Raw genomic sequence first — 17,585 nt, 5'->3', positions numbered from 1 at the left:
TGGTGGGAATTCCGTCTCTTTTCAGAGAACCGGTTCTTTTGGCTCCCAAGCGGCTCCTGAGATTATTTTTTTTTTTTGTTGCTTACGTTATTTTACGACCAAATGATTGATGTCCTAAAATTAATAATTGATGTTCATGATATCAACAATATTAAATGTGTATAATTTATACACTCAACATGGAACACAGTGCTGTAAAAAATGAATATAGAATACCAAAACAAAGACCTGCCCTGGTGTGTGTACGTATCCCTAAAGACAAAAAAAAGTTTGTCGTTTTTTTTGTCATTTTTGATGGGACACAAAAAATTCAAAAAACATTTTAAAATAGCCCAAAATTCAGCAAAATCACATTTTTTATCATAGTCCTAACATCAACCAAACCCTAACCCCAACGTTAACCCTAATGCCAACCCCAACAATAACCCCAACCCTAACCCTACCCCAAACCTACGCCCAATCCCAACCCTAGTACCAACCCCAATGTTAACCCTAACCCTAACACCAACCCCAACCCTACTACAACCCTAACCCTACCACAACCCCAACCTTACCACAACCCCAACCCTAACCCTACCCCAACCCTACTACAACCCCAACCCTACCACAACCCCAACCTTACCACAACCCCAACCCTACTACAACCCCAACCCTACTACAACCCCAACCCTACCACAACCCCAACCTTACTACAACCCCAACCTAACTCTACCCCTACCCCAACTTTGACCCTACCCCAACCTTACCACAACCCCAACCTTAACCCTACCACAACCCCAACCTAACTCTACGCCAACTCCAACCCTACCACAACCCCAACCTAACTCTACGCCAACTCCAACCCTACTACAACCCTAACTAACAACAGCCCTTACCCTAATCCAACCCCAACCATACCCCAACCCTACCCCCACCAAACCCCAACCCTATATATTTAGCCAAAACCCACTGTCCTATCATAGTTTAGCATGAGACGGAGTGGTAGAATGCAAAATTTCCACATGCTTGAAAAGTAAAAAAACACAACACATACTAAGTGTAGTTTGTGTTCCTGGAGTTGGTTTGGGTTTGTGTTTATGTATGTGAGGAAAATCTTTGACAGAGAGCGTCCATCTGATAAGAGGCCTGAGGTGGGTGGGTGGGGGGCGGGGGGTGCTGCAGGCCCAGGGACACGCACGAACACACACACACAACGCACACACACACTGGCAGTTCAGAAAGCTTTTAGCGTCGTCGACTATTGTAGAGCAGCGTGACGGATGGCCGAGGTATGTTAGCGTTAGCGGCTGAATTTATTAGCATCCAGATAAGCAGCTCAGTTCGCCGCAAATGGGGGTCTGGCTGGAGCTCTCGCCAACACACACACACACACACACACACACACACACGAGGTCCATAACAATATGCATGGCCAATTTCAGATTTTTTTTTTCAGCTCCTGCAGAAGACTGAAAAAAAGGAACAAAAAAAACAAACAATTTTTTTTTTTAGATCTCCATAAAACAGTGTATTTAGCCCGCTGTTTTCAGCCTCCTGCTAAATGATAGCTATTATCTTTCCGCTACGACTGATGTGTTGTTGGACCTTCCACCGTTCCGGAGGGGACGCTAACTGTGTGCCAGCCACGTGCGAGAGCCTGCAAGTTGCAGCAACAGCGTTTGGCTCTTGGTTCTCTTCAAGATGAGCTGCTGCTGCTGCTGCTCTTCATCAGCTGCTCCGTCCCGTCCCGAACACTCAGATCACCAGAGGCCAAAACATCTGGACCCTTTGGTCACGTGTGGAAAAAAAATGGCTGCCGCCAGTTTTTTGTGTAAATTGAGGACGCAGATGGACAATAATGGACATGAGGCTTTTTTCTTACTGTGGTCGATCTGGTGGGAAACATGGACGTTGCGAGGACAGAGCTCCCGCACGCTGCTGTTTATTTTTCCGAGAGCGGTTTCGCTCCAAGAAACAAACAAAAATGTGATAGTTTGCGAAAAAAGTCGGGCTAAAAACTCCTCTGAAAGTTATTAGACTCTCCAAAAAATGAAAACAGTAAAAACAGGACAAGACAAAGTGGTTGTTGCTGTGAGCTCTTTGAACTTGGCTCACGGTCACAGCTGCATTTTCCCTGTTGTTTATAATTGGACTTTATTATTTTTCTTTTTAATATTCTTCCCTTTGAAAATGTTTTAATCCCGGGATGTTCCCCATTATTCCTTTGAATCTGCGCGGCGTTATTGCCAGGCATAAAACTCTGCTGGACGAGCTCTGGAGTCGGCGGCAAAATGATGTGACCATAAATAAGCTTTTCATGTTCCATTAAGTGCAGTTTGATCTCATTAGTTTCTCTCATATCACTCTCATCCTCTCGAATGAGTGCCGAGTTTTTCATTTATTTATTTATTTATTTGTATATTTATTCAATGTTTTTTAATTGCTTCCACACGTGCTGATGAAATCTGCGACCCAGGCGATGATGAATCAGGTCTACGGCATGAAGAAGAAGAAGAAGAAGAAGAAGAAGAAGAAGAAGAAGGAGAAGAAGGAGGAGGAGGAGGGGGTGTGGCTCCGTTGTCCTGCGTGCACAGTTTCAGTTGCAAACACTGCGCAAAGATGCGCACTGACGCACGGCAGATTGTCAAGTCTTTTCTGCAGAGTTGCACAACTGCTACGACCGCCTGGGGTTAACTCCATCCAGACTCAGGTGGACCCCGTGCAGAGCAACTGGCAGACCCCCCCCCCGCCCACCTCCTTTAACTTTCTTCTCTTTTAAGCCTAATGAAAGAAGAAGTAAAGAGGTCGGGTTGCGAGGCTGCGGGGTGAAGCGGAGGACACGCTGTCTTGTAAAACATATGCACTTAATATTAGGGCCGTAAAACTTGTAAAATTAAAAGCTATTTTGGAAAATAGAAAGAGAAATATTTATGCGTCTGGCTGCGAGACAGAGGCCGTTTTATCTCCGGGCAGCGAGGCGGGTGGGGGTGGGGGCGGGGGGTCACAGGTACCGCAGTCAGCAGCAGGAGGAGGAGGGCCACATGGCCACATGTGTGACCTGGGTGAGGGCTTTCCCCATCCCCCTACGCCCCCGACGGCGCGGTCTCAGAGGAGAAATTAAGGGAATGACAGAAATGTCTGCCGCCGAGCGGAGAGGGATTTTTAGAGCAGGTGAAAAAAATGAAAAGAAAAGAGAAAACACGTCTGCACTTTTGCGAAGCCTTAGTCTGAAGTCATTGCTACCGACGCGGAGGGCAGCGCTGGACGATGACAAACACACACACACACACACACACAGGCAGGCAGGCGGGCAGCGCGCAGCGTGATTGAAAAGCTGCAAAAAGCAATTATGATTGTGAGAATGTGCAGAGCCGTCGTCTTCGCAGCCGCAAACATCGTAAATCGTGCGGCGCTCGGTGACCTCCCACTGCCCCCGAGGACCTGGCGGGGGTCGCCGTGGCCCCCCAGTGCCCCCTGCACCGCTCACACACACCAACTGGTGTATACATCCACTGTATGTCGAGATATATAAACACACAGACACACACACACACACACACACACACACTTTAATTGGAGCTGATGGTGAAACCACTGATATATGCAAGTGTCACACGGCGACGGAGCACTAACTTGCGTCTCTGTTTGAAAGCAACTTCCTGCTGGGGCGAGTGGGAGGGAGGGGGGTGTAGGTTGAGGGGGGTTCTGGTCAGAAGATACAAGAACCTGAGCGGTGATTAAACTTCACAACTTTTTTTTTTTTTTTTTTTTTGGTTTTCCGTTACGCAGTCGCTTAGAGACGTTCTGTTTATGTCACAGTTTCTCCCACAGGGATTCTCTTCAGTGTAGTTTGTTACCTGAAGGCCTTTTAAAAAATGTTATTCTTAAAAAGTCAAACACAGTAAACATAAAGCTATGGAAACATATATTGTCTTAAATGCATTTGGATCTAATCATAAGAAACAGAAGCATGAAATTCCTGCAAGGTACCAAGAAATTAGTGTTGTGGCCATCGGCAAGAAGACATTGAGGGTTATTATTATTATTATTATTATTATTATTATTATTATTATTATTATTATTATTATTATTATTACGGGACTGTTGGAAGTGAGGAGCCTGCAGCTTTGAGCATCTCCCTCAGATTGCAGCCTGCTGGGCTGCGTTCAAAGGATTAGCTGATGTAGGTCAGAAGTCTTAAAACCATCACTCAACCCGTCACATCAACACACTTAATTTCTATCTGAAGACGATTTGGAGGCTAATTGAGTGTCTGTGCTGATCTCGAAGCTGATCACCTCAGTGGTGCTGACGTCTGACACACCAGTGCACAGCGGAACCCGACACTGGAACACTGCAAAGTTTGGAAATAATAAATACACACAGCCTGAGTGTTTCTGTCTGTCTCTCTCTCTCTCTCTCCCTCTCTCTCTCTCTCTCTTTCTCTCTCTCTCACACACACACACACGCACACACGCCGTTGCACATGTTCCCAACACACACCTCTGCACACCTCAGCGCCGCCAAAACGCACTAAAAATTTACGAGCTGGACATTCCTGCGGGGTCGAGCAATTTATCAAGTCCTGCACATTCTGCTTCCAATTACACAGCCCATTGTGGAGGAGCGCTTGTTTTAGCAGGTTCATTTGGCCCAGTGGGGTGGGGTGGAGGGCAAGGGGGGGCGGGAGTGCTCTCTCTCTCGCCCGTGGCCCCGGCCGGTCGCCCGGACGGCTGGCCGCCAGCGACGGGACCGTCCTGCAGATGGCGAGAGGACGAAGTGTTTCCCCGCTGCGCCGTCTGCCTGCAGCTGATGAGATCTCTTCTTCTTTTCAACCCCCACCAACAACCTTCGCTCTTATTTTGCTCCTCTGCATGTTACTACCTCCTCCCTCCTCCCCGCCGCCCCCCACACCCTCCCTCTCCATCACCCCCATCCTGATCTCTCCGTCCTCTCCCTCCATCTCGGCCGAGTGGTGATAAATCCCCCTTTTATTGCGGCAGAATTCCTCTCCCACTGCAGGGACTGACAGCTCCCCGTGTCCAGAGACGCTGCTAGGAACCCCCCCGCCCTCCTTCCCTCCGTCCCTCCATCTTCCCATCTCTGCCTCCATCTGGCCCTGATTACGGAGACAGTGGAGGGGTGGCTGGTGGAGGAGGAGGTGGAGGAGGAGAGGAGGGTTGATGCACAACATGTTGACATGGAGAAGAGGGAGGAGGGGTGGGGGAGGAATAGGGGAGGTGAGATGGAGGGAGGAGGAGGAGGAGGAGGAGGAGGAGGAGGAGGAAGAAGAGGGGGGGGGTTGGATCAGAGGAGGACAAGTGGGGCTGCAAGAGGCCACAGAGTCATTCAGTGGGACTGAAGGTGGATTTTTTTGGAAAAGGGTCAAATGAACATTTATGGGGAATCTTTAATGTTTTTCTCAAATTGGCAGTGCCACTTGTGTAGATAACATCTGTGACCATGACTTCTTCATCATCACCTTCATCATCACCATCGTCATCATCATCATTGTCGTCGTCGTTGTCTTCTTCATCATCATCATCATCATTATCACCTTCTTCATCATCATCATCATCGTTATTATTCACTTCATCATCATCATCATCAGAGAGTGGTTTCTGCTGGTACCTTTGGAAATTCCAACCGTTATCAGTAACCCAGTTATCTGTAACTTTGCAGTCGTCACAGTGAAAGAATGCGGTCGAACTCAGCAGCAGTGACATCATCCGTGTGTCCACCCTTGATCCCTCTGCAGGCCAATCACTGCAGCTTTGCAGTGTTGTGTTTATCCAGTCAGCTGTTACCTGCTGTGCTCGCCATGTAGCCTAGCTGCTAGCTCTTGAAACGTTAGTCTCTCACTCACTTTCCATTTTTGAATATTCCTGAATATTCCTTATCCGCCTTGGCGGTCATGGAAACACCAAAATTTTGAGAAACATCTCAAACATCGCTAAAAGGTTTTTCACTCTCATGAGGTGGTTCTTCAGGAGCATATAGAAGTATATCGCAAAAATGTCATAGAAACACTTGCATTTACGCGTGCATTGGGGTCACGTGACCAGTTCACTTCAAGTAAAAAATGAATATTTTTTTTACAAGTAATCAAAGAGATAAATATAACAACCGTTCTTCACAGCAAACAAATGTAAACAAACAAACGCAAACACAACTCTCGTAAATCTCTCAGGACGAGATCTTACGAGAATTACGACTAATGCACATCATACCATTCAATGGAAACACCTGTAAATCGCAATCGCATTTTGTCAAAATTTTAGAAATTTCGCTTTTATTTTGCAAAAAAACTGTAATGGAAACACAGCTTTAGTGGGGAAAAACGTTTTTCAATAGTTGTAGTGGTCGTAGTGTACTGCAGTTAGCCAAGAAAGTAACGAACAAACGTACTGATGACTCAACTAATTTGTATGTGTGTGTGTGTGTGTGTGTGTGTGTGTGTGTGTGTGTGTGTCTTCACTCTGGCAGGCCTGACTCACAGCAGCAGGTACCAAAGAAGTGAGTGACAAACACAAACTACCAGGGGAAAACTTCTCACAACAAATGATGAACAGGCCAAACAACAACAACAACAACAAATGTGACTGTGCTGTGTGACTATTCATTCCTCTTTTAGATATTTCATATATTGTTTAACATCCTTTCGCATTTATTCAATTCATCGCCAGTGGTGTAAAAACACAATAATGTGATGTCAAATCTTGGAATGACTTTGTCATTTTCGCTTATTTACAAAAATAAATAAAGACATGGATTTGATGATGCAGCATCTTAACAGATCAATGCCATTTTAAGGTGCCAAAATGTTCTCGACCCATTCACCACGGAGGCCTGTAAAAGGAGGAGTGCCATCAAAGTGTGGTGGTACCCCCCCCATCACCCCTTTTTTCCCCTTTTTTTTTTAAATTTTTTTATCTATTGACAAAATACTGCAGGACCCGTCGAAATATATCTTTCAAAAAATCCAAACGAATAAAAAATAAGTAGATCAACCTGCACTTTAAGCGGCTGATGTAAAATAAAAGGCCAGCAGAAGACGCGTCGACGTGGCGTCAGATGATGAATCAGCTCCTCCTGCTCCGGCGGAATAATCAGGATCATTTCTATTCATTATTACACCTCCATTTATCTGCGGGACGAGTCGCGGGGAGGACGGGGTGGAACTCCTAGGAATAACAATACCATTAAAAAAAAGAAAAAAAAAGAAGGAGAAGAAGAAGAAGAAAAAAAAGGAGCCAGCGCGGCAAATATCAATCATTGTTGCCGTTAATGTCCCCGCAGCCTATTGAGATGGCCTCTCTCTCTCCCGCTAATGTCCACCCATCTGTGTGTGTGTGTGTGTGTGTGTGTGTGTGTGTGTGTGTGTGTGTGTGTGTGTGTGTGTGTGTTACATTTCCAAAGGCCCCCCTTTAATCAACAATCGCCGCATCTGGGGCCAGATAATGAATGGCATTGTTTAGAAGCTCGCGCTCCTGCACGCGGGCTGATAGATGCACGCGGCCGGAGAGAGAGAGAGTGAGAGGAGGGGGGGCAACCGTGATTCATTTTAATACCGGGTAGAAGAAAAAAAAAAAAGAAAACGCGTGTCTCGCTAAACTTGTGCAGCTGACGGGCTCTGATGGCGATGATGCTCCACGCGGCCAGATGATGAAGCCATAATAATAAAACTGATGGAGGCAAATGATGACATCGTTTTTGATTTGTTTTTTGTTTTTGTAATTTTCTTTTAATATATATTCCTCCTATGGTGTGGAAGGAGATGACCATAATTTATTTCTTTTTTTTGGCAGCAAATTAACATGAACGAGAGTGAAAAAAGCTCTGCGCTGCATTTCAAACGTTGGAGGGGGAAAAGAGTGTGAGCAAAAGATGCTGGTGCAAAATTTGCTTCTTCAAAAACAACAACAACAACAACAACAACAACAACAACAACATCATTTTGACACATATAGCAGAAAAAAACGTGTGGTGACACGAGGTCCTGAAATGCAACGAGGTGGGTGACGGAGGAACCGCGAGTATCAGCCTCGCGTGGTGCAAATTACACACGAGGCGCTGAGAAAACAGCGTCACGTTCGGCTTGCATCGTTATTTTTGCACCACGCATTTGTCCAGCTGTGGCGAAATAAATTATTATTATTATTATTATTATTATTATTATTATTATTATTATTATTATTATTATTATTATTATTTGCGCGATATCGAAGTGATGTGACGGCGCTCGACGTGTTCAGGATTGGGCAGAATATTTGGAATTCTCTCAACACACGACGCAATAAATACCGCCGCTGATGACGGTGGCAACGCGGCGGGAGCCAAGAAAACACTTTAGTCGTTTCATTAAAAATTTTATCTCGCACTGAGAGCAGAACAGATTCCACTTCACATTGATGACGAAGAGGAGAGAGAGAAAAAAAGAAAAAACACGGTGCAGAAAATCCCCGGCCGTATTTTCCGGAGTGACTCCGTCCCAGCGGAGCAGCGGTGTCGCGCTGCTACAACCTCCCGCCGTCCCCAGTGGAGGGGCTCCGGCGGGCGGGGAGGGAGGGAGGGAGCAGCTCGCCTCCGGGCCGGAGCTCCTCCACTGGGGACCGGAGCTCCGCAGAGCTGCAGCCACATTTCCAGCAGCAGCTCGAGGCCCCTCAGGGCGGAGCGAGGAGGAGAAACCCGGAGATTCCAGCAACAGATAAAACACTACACACACACACACACACACACACACACACACACACACACACACACACACACACACACACACACGCTCAGCGACGACACTGATGCTCTGATACACTGACAGCAGCTCCACAACCGGTGGACAAGTGATTTGCCTGCTGGTTTTTAATTTAATTTAATTAAATTTTTTTGAGACACCGCTGATCTCGCCATGATGCGCACGTCTTCGCCTGGTCACAACCATTCAGGTGATATCTGGGGCCGTACGTCTATTTGTTTCTCTCTCTCTCTCTTCTGTTATTTCAATTCAATATGCATGGGGGCAAAAATGAATTGGATTGAAATGAAATGAACGAGAGTTATTTCTGACCGTCTGTCTTGTGTTTGAAATTAAATATTGCATTTTCAGTAATCCCCATCTCAGAGTCACGTCCCTCTCATTAAATGCGGTGCGTGCGAAAATCTCTTGCGCAACATCATGCTACATGTATTTGGTGACCGAGGAGGGAAAGACGACGACAAGAGAAATGTTGCAAATGCAGAAATGCTGCAGAAGTAAACACAACAACAACAACAACAACAACAACAGCAACAACAACAACAACAAATAGCCAAAAGCAACAGCAAGAGAGAAATGCTGCAAATTTCCAAAAGCAAAAAGGGAGGTCCACCAGGCCACTAGGGGGCCTCGACCTAAGCCAGTGTCGCTTTAAAGACATCAGCGAGACGCTAACAGGAAGGTTTGGCAAAACCTTTGGGGGTTTTGCGTGTGTGTGGTGTTTAAAAAAACAAAAAACAAATAAAAACCTTGGTGGTGATCTCTCAGCGCTAATGTGTGTTTTCTCAGGCCGACTCACCTGGTGGCCGGACGCACTTCCTGGTGTGAATTTGCAGCTTTTCTCTCTCGCAGTTTTCTTTGGGTCTTGTGTCTATTTGGCATCTGCAGCATTTGCAGTGTTTGTACATTTAATATTTCTCTATTCGTCCCGTGTATTTGTGTGTTTTTGGTTGTGCGTCGCCCCTGCGCTTGCAGTGTTACGTATGGAAACACAGCACAAATGAGCCTAGAGTTGCCTGTTATTATCCAGTCACAATCCATTGAGGCTGTGCATATATTTATGCATCAAATTCTTCTCTGTACACCCAAGACTAGGAATCAACGACCTTCAAAAAAAATAAAGCATACAGATTCACGGTGACGTTCTGTCTGGTGCATTAATCATTTCTCCACAAGCAAGGCAAAGAATCAGGTGAAAACAAATCAAAGCAGCGTCGGGTAAAACGCTGTCCGTAATCATTTGAACACATTCGACAGAGTCACGCGGAGAAGCAGCGGGAGTCGAGTGAAGTGTACGCGTTTGAAAAGTTGCACCACTTTCTCTTCTGGTGCTGCCAAATGTTTCAACGGCTCACACACGAGATGGACGACCCCTCCCACCTCCTCACCGACCCCCACCACCCCCGATCCCACCTCCCCTCCCCTCCCCTCCCCTCCTCTCCTCTATTTCGGGGCCCAGATGAGCGCCGCCAGCTGGGGTCGCCGGCTGATGCCGCGCCCTGCTAGGTGGCACTGACAGCTGAATTATCCAGCAGGCCGCGGCGGCTGATTATCAGCACAGAAAGTCATCAGGGCCTCACACACACACACACACACACACACACACACACACACACACACACACACACACACACACACACCTCGTCCCCCGTCACCTCTTGTCAAGGGACGGGGGACGCCGAGCAGGCCGCGGCGCCGCCCTTCTTGACAGGTAATCTCAACAGCAACAATCACAGCCATTACTGGTGTCATCAGCCAGGGGGCGACCCCGAGCCCGAGCCCGGTGGCCGGCCAATCACAGCGGCCAATCACAGCGGGCCGCCCTGATACACCGCGCAAGGCCGCAGAAATAACACGGCAACAGGTCATCTGCACCGCGAGACAGAGAGAGAGACAGAGAGAGAGAGAGAGAGAGAGAGAGAGGTGACGATCCAGATTAAAGCAGCACGCACACACACACACACACACACACACACACGCACGCACGTACGCATGCATTTAAATATAATCACATCAGGAGAAGGGTTTTTAGTGCGCCAACACATTTGATTGGGTGCGAGTCACCTTCGCTCGCCGCTTAAATTGCGGCCGCGTGCAGCCAAAGCAGTTTTGTCAGCCTATTGATGAGGCCATTTCGTCTGAGAGGGTTATTGATCCGGGGCCCTTGTTATGGATTTAGCCATAAAGGTAATACTTCACCGTAAATCTCTGATTATCCCGGCGAGGGAAGGAGATGACACTCAAATGCATCATCAACACGGCCGGAGACCCAACAGGCTGAGGTGCTGAAGAGGGGGAAAAAAACAATAGAATTAGAAAATATAAACGATGATAATAATAATAATAATAATAATAATAATAATAATAATGATAATAATAATAATAATTGAATTTTAAATGTAATAAAATAAATGGTTTTATCAGTGATTCTGTCTTTTTAAAGGTCAGCCTCCACAATGTATAGAACATGTTTACATCTTTCCTCCGTTATTTCCGCGCACTAGCGGCCGCCCAGCGGCATGCGTCCAGCCGCGGTGCCTGCAGTCCGGGCCAGATTCCCTCCTCCTCCTCCTCCTCCTCCTCCTCCTCTTGCTACTCCTCTTCCTCCTCCTCTCCTTCCTCCTCGTTGTGGCCTGGAGCGCTAAAATAATTTGCGGCTCCCTAATGAGGAGAGCTGAGCGGCAATTAACACGTGTCAAAGTCGACACCATCAGGTGCCACTCTCTGTTCTTCCCGAGGCTCGCTGGTTGCGTGTGTGTGTGTGAGTGAGTGTGTGTTTTCCTTCCTTCCAAAGTCGTTTCCTCGTGTTTGTTTCCAACCCGATGGATTTTTTTTTTTTTTTTTTTTTTTTAGAGGAAATTAAAATCATTTTTTTTGTTTTTCCTGACGAGGCGCAAAACTGGTGCTGGATGTCTTTTTCCAGGCTCGATTCGGTGTCTTTACTTTTCTTCTGTTGTTTTTTTTTTCTTCCTTTTTTTTTGGCGCAGCGGCGGTGGGATCAGACTGCGTGCGGGCTTCACGGTGCGTGATTCCCGCAGGGGCGATGCTCCGCAGGCGGGGAAGCAGAGCAGAGCAGCGCCGGCAGCAGCGCGGCTCCGCTGTGCGGGGCAGCTGCCTGCGTGACGGCGACTAGAAAGCGAACAAAATAAACACACACACACACACACACACACACACAATAATAATAATAATAATTAATAATAATAATAATTATAATCCAACAGATTAAATTATTATTCAAGAAACAATTAAATGCAGAAGGGAAATAAATGCAACAGGAACATTTTTTTGTTTTATCGGATTTTATTTGCAAACATTTATGTGTAAAAATACATTTAAGAATAAATATTTTAAATTCACGCGAAAGCAAAAAAAAGGATACAACAAAAATGATTAAATTATTAGATACAAACAGACTAACATATTTTCACTTTATGCAAAAACAACAACACAAGAAAAACGAGATACTTTTGGTTGATATATATATATTAAAAAAAAAAAAAATCAAATCACTACCAAGGTCACTTTCTCAGTTATGATCGTCAAAATGATAAGTGGTGTACCTCTAAAAATCCGAACATTTTAAAACGTTATTATGTAGAACATTTAACACACAAAAATCATTAGATTTATTTATTTTTTTGTTCCTTTTGAAATAAAGGTGATGATCCTCCGTCACATCTGCGCCCTGTTACTCTGCACTGATCTGTTTTATTGCTGGAACAAACACGCAATTCGTACAGAACACGTTATTAAATATCCATGTTGTTGGTGTGAAATTTCAAAAAGTGTCAGATTGAGTTAGTACGTTAGTACATTTTTCTTTTTTTTTTTGAATATGCATTAAATATATATATTTTTTTTAAAAAATGCACCTCCATGGGGCAACATAAAAAGTTCTGTGCTGAAGCCAGTTTTTGTATTTTTCGTTTTAAACTATAATAATTTATGACAAACATCTGGATGGAGTGGTTGCAAAAGACACGTGTGTTTAATCTCCAGACAGTCTTCTCAGTAACGTCAGCGAGCAGATGAAGACGAGCGAGGAGAGAAATCCTGCCTAGCAACAGAGATTTTAGAAGAAAAGACACGGCAAGAAAAAAGAAAAAAAAACTTAACAAAAAGCAGACTGAAACAAAACGAAACAAAACAAAAAACAGGGTCTCAATTGATCTGCTCATTAGTTTTTAAATGAAAAAAGAATTAATAATATTTTTTCCAGTCACATGGAGGCAGGACAAGGGCGGAGGAAGTAAATTAAAGGCAAAGAAGATGAAGAAGAAAAGAAGAGGAGGGGAAGAGGAGGAGAGGAGGAGGAGAAGAAGGGAGGAGGAGATGGAGGATGAAGAGTAGGAGGAGGAGGAAGAGGAGGTGGAGGTGGAGGAGTGTTGTGTTGTCTTTCCTCTGACCTGCAGCCGCTCGTCCTCCTCCTCCTCCACCTCCTCCTCAGCAGGAGCTCGGCCGCCGCTCGCCTCCACTACCCAGGGTTCCTTTTGGTGTGCGCATCTCATTTGCATACATTTCTCTGCGGGCGAGCGAGGCCTTGCTCTCATTAAAGCCTCTCTCTCTCTCTCGCTCTCTCTCTCTCCCACAATCCTGCTGCTCCATCGCCACCATCAGTCCGGACCTGTGGCGGCCGGTCGGCATTGGTCGCACTGTGTGGCACGCCCTGGGCCCAGGAGAGAGAGAGAGAGAGAGAGAGAGAGAGAGAGAGAGGAGTGTGTGTGTGGGTGGGGGAGGGGCTGTGGGGTGTGGGGGTGTATGGGAGAGGAAAGGGCAACAGTTGCTGTGCAAACAAAAAGGGAAGAGAAGAAGAAAAAAAGTGCAGTGAAGACAGAAGGGGAGAGAGAGAGAGAGAGAGAGAGCGAGAGAGAGAGAGAGAGAGCTGTACACAGAGGACTCATTTATCCTCTCTCTCTCTCTCTCTCTCTCTCTCTCGCCCCTGACTCCTGAACCAGGCTCCATTTTGTGTTAAGCAGCTCCCTCTCATGACAGATCTGTGCTGGGGTCAGGGGTCAAAGTTGACACCAGGGTCAGCTGTAACACAACATGCGGGAGGGAGGAGGGAGAGACCAACACCACCCCCTCCCCTACACTCCCACCCCCACCTCACCCACCCCGGCTCACTCTGTTCGGTCGCTGCAGAAGAGCTTCACACGCCGGACGAAGGTCGACAACTCGGCACGAGTTGCTCGTTATATACGCGCAAAAAACAAAACAAAAACAGCTGCTTTGTTCGGACGTGTTCCGTCACAAACAGGAAGTCATGCTTGACACACACAACCTCACAACCCCCCCGCCCCCCCCAAAAAACCCCACATTTTTATTCCGATGTGATTGTTTTAAACACAGGACGTCGCCTTCAGAGAGACGTGGGAAATAAACCCGCATTAAAGGCCCAGAGTGAAAGATTTAGTGGCCTCTAATGGACAGAGATTAGCGTTGCAAACAACGCTAATCCCAGTTCGCTGGTGTCTTTCATCCAGCAGCCGTGATGTCACCAAACCCTGAGCAGATCCACCTTCTGGGCTGATGGAAGTGAAAGCATATGAAAGCTGCTTCCAAAGAAGTTCCATCTCTTTAAAACAACATGTTTGTTTGTTCTTTTTACGTCAGTGACATTAACGCTGATCCACTTCATGCCTCAAGATCCCTCAAGTGTTGGACCTCGAAGGAACATCCATCCGTTTGTCCCCCCCCTCCCCCGAAATTAGGTTTTCAATTGTTTTGGCATGGAATTAAAAACAAAACAAGAGAATAAAACAATAACGAGTTTGTTCCTTAAAAGATTTGGCATGCTCTCTCTCCCTCGCTCGCTCTCTCACACACACACACACACACGCAAATGGTGCAGGAGAAGCAGAAGTGATGTTGACGAACCGCATCACTTCAACCTCCCGCCACTGAACGCAAGCGAAGGGCAGGAAAAAAAAAACAGAGAGAGGGAAAAAATGATGAAGTCAGACTAGAACATCAAACAATAAACAGTCCATTAAGTCTGCGGGTGGAGGGGAATGCGAGCACGCATGTGTGTGTGTGTGTGTGTGTAGATATTGGGGTGGGGGGTGCAGGGGTGCAGGAATGATGGGAGTTTATTTAAAGCACGGTGACCCCGTGGTGGCCGAAGGCTCCTCGGTGCAGGGATGAATAAAACTTTAATGGCTCATAAAACACAGCGACCCCTTCAAGCAGCTCCGGCTTCACAGCGCTGAGACCTGCTGGGACCAATCACAGAGCCCGGCTGCATAAACACAGAGGGGGTAGGGGGTGGTGGTGGTGGTGGTGGGGTGGGAGAAAAGAGCAGAAAAGTAAGCGAAGCGAAAGTCAGAAGGATGAAAGAAGTCGTCCAACCTTTCAAAATGAATTCCAACCTTTCAAAATAAAGCTGATTTGCAGCCCGGCGTGAACTTACTGTGTGTCTGTGTGAAATGCAAATATATATCTGCACTTGTTACCGCTTGACAACACGGCTGATGGTGTGTGTGTGTGTGTGTGTGTGTGTGTGTGTGTGTGACACACTACTCAAGCGGTGCAGCAAAAAAGAAAAAAAAATCTTGTTTGCGGGTGACATTTTGCAAATTGGGTGTTGCTTTGTTTCTCTTTTGGCCGACGCAGGTTAGACATTAAGCCAATTATCACTCCGGGAGTCGAACTAATACGGAGACAAAAGTTAGATTTTTTTTCCTTTTTTTTTTTTGGCTGCGTTCACACCGAATCAAGCGCTGAGTTTAAAGGCGACAGGGTTGTGTAGCTGCTGATGGGGCGGTGGTGGGGGTTTCACCTAATTATAATGAAAGGAGCCACTAGTAAAGTTGTGTAGTTGTGCTTTGCTGCTGGCTGCTGCAGAGTGAGTGAGTGAGTGAGTGAGGCCGCAGCTGCAACACATCTGACTTGAAGCAACAAAACCACCACGGTTCACCAGAGAGAGAAACACACACAGAAGGTAAAACTAAACTTCAGAGGCACGAAGAAAGAAAACATCGCTTTACCACTCTAACAACTGAAGGCTGCAGTGCGCACGCCGGGCCAGTGGGTGGCGGTGTGACGCCCAGGTGTGGCAGAGCGGAACACTCACGAAACACGAAGAAGAAAAAAAACACAACATGTGTTCCGCACTCTTAGGGACGACACCCGTATGTGTGTGTGTGTGTGTGTGTGTGTGTGTGTGTGTGTGTGTGTGTGTCTGCCCCGCCCCCCAACCCCTGTTAGGCCCAGCGGGTGTCATTCTCAGGTCATGAGACTGTAAATATACACCGAGAGACTCGCAGCCGTAAATCACAGGCTGCAGTCGACGCTGAGAGGAAACAGCGGACAGACGGAATGAAACAGCAGCGAGTTCTGGTCCCACTTCTGGTCCCACTTCTGGTGCCAGTTCACAGCGAGACGGACGGTAGCGGACGCTACACTACTCACTCATCTACAACAGGCAGAAACATAAAATCAACTCTTTTAATGCGTCTTTAACGTTAAGGATTTGAGTGATTCATCTCAGTGTGTTTTTACATCATGTTATGATTCTTATAAAGGCATAAAAACCTCATTTGTAATGTCTGATGAGATGAACCCTTTATCTTCATAAAGGCTGTAAAAATCCATTAACAACCTCTAAAACAGCTTCCAGGTCCCAGTGATGGAACATTGTTTTGTTTTTTTTCGTTTTATTTTGAATTTTTTTTGCTGGATGGGTTGAAGGTGCAGTTAAACTGCAGAGGAATTTCATATTTGACGAGCCACAAAGATGCACCTGCCGGCCGTGGAGCGCGCGGTTAGCACAGTAGCCGCAGATCAGGGAAAGTCCGACGGTAAAAGAGACAGAAAAAAAAGAAAAGAAAAAGGAAAAAAAAAAAGAAAGCAAGTGTCCTGCCAAAGCTGGTCGTTAATGCCAGGTGTCAGCCAATAAAGAAAACTGTTAAGTTTTAAACATACCTTTCAAATTATGCTCCTCTCATTCTGGCACTTTTTAAAGAGCTTTTTACGAGCCAGAAGGCGTCGAGGCAGCGGAGCAGGAACCAGCAGGACCTGCAGGTTCCGTTTCAGCTGGGAGGAGCCTCCTCACTCATCACATGCAGTTTGTATTAATAGTAATATCGTGTAATAACAGTATTATTAAGAATATAGTCGTTTATAGGATTTATATTTTTATTTTTAGTCTGTTTGTTTGTGTTTAGCACCTTAAAGAGCACTCAGGCTGATCCCGGTGCAATGATGAGGTTCTGCTCTTTTCTAGTTGTACTCATTAAAAGAGTTATAACTCTATTTAAAAAAAAAAAGAAAAAAAAGAAAAAAGAACACAACGAGGACGTCAGAACATCGGAAGAAAAACTTTCCCGTCGACATTCTTTTTTACGAGCGGAAAATTACAGGTCAAAGTGAATGATGTGGGGAATTAAATCCAGAAAAGTGGAGCAGAGACGTTGAGACTGCGCGTGTCTTCGGGAGTGAAGAGCTTCTGCAGGCGCTGCAGGCCAGCTGCATGCTGGGAACATGTGCTACATGTGCAGAAACCCCCCCCCCAAAAAAAAAAAAAAATTAGGAGAAAAAAAACATCTCATACGTCCTCCAGAAAATCTAATACCAATAAATAAAAAGTGAAATGAATGTGAGGGAGCGGAGGCCGGTCAATACGCGGCGCTATTATCGCCATATTAACGTCGACTCCTGTCGGGAAAATCGCCTAAAGACTCCCGTCATCCGCCGTTTAACGATAACTACTTGACCTCGGCGGCGGCGGTCGGCCGGCTGGCGGCCCGGCCGCCATTACTGTCATTTATAATGGCGTCCAGGAATGTATTTTATATTTTAGCGCCCTGGCAACGGCCAGACTAAACACCAGCATCTCAAAACTTTCACACCA

At 46.2% G+C, this 17,585-nt stretch overlaps 1 long non-coding RNA gene across 1 annotated transcript in view; it reads right to left on the bottom strand.

The window, feature by feature from the left end:
• Positions 1–12,109: 12,109 nt before the first annotated feature.
• The window catches only part of LOC142904637 (uncharacterized), a 13,466-nt gene continuing 7,990 nt past the window's right edge, over positions 12,110–17,585 (bottom strand). The window contains exon 4 of the long non-coding RNA XR_012929435.1: positions 12,110–13,400. This is a non-coding gene — a long non-coding RNA (uncharacterized LOC142904637). The remainder of the gene's footprint in view (positions 13,401–17,585) is intronic.

Source organism: Nelusetta ayraudi, unplaced genomic scaffold, assembly GCF_046127955.1.
Source record: "Nelusetta ayraudi isolate G7.1 ecotype Tasmania unplaced genomic scaffold, CSIRO-AGI_Nayr_v1 ptg000130l, whole genome shotgun sequence".
NCBI classification, from domain to species: domain Eukaryota; kingdom Metazoa; phylum Chordata; class Actinopteri; order Tetraodontiformes; family Monacanthidae; genus Nelusetta; species Nelusetta ayraudi.
Note: the sequence above shows the minus strand (reverse complement) of the source record. Positions and strands in the feature narration are given on the sequence as shown.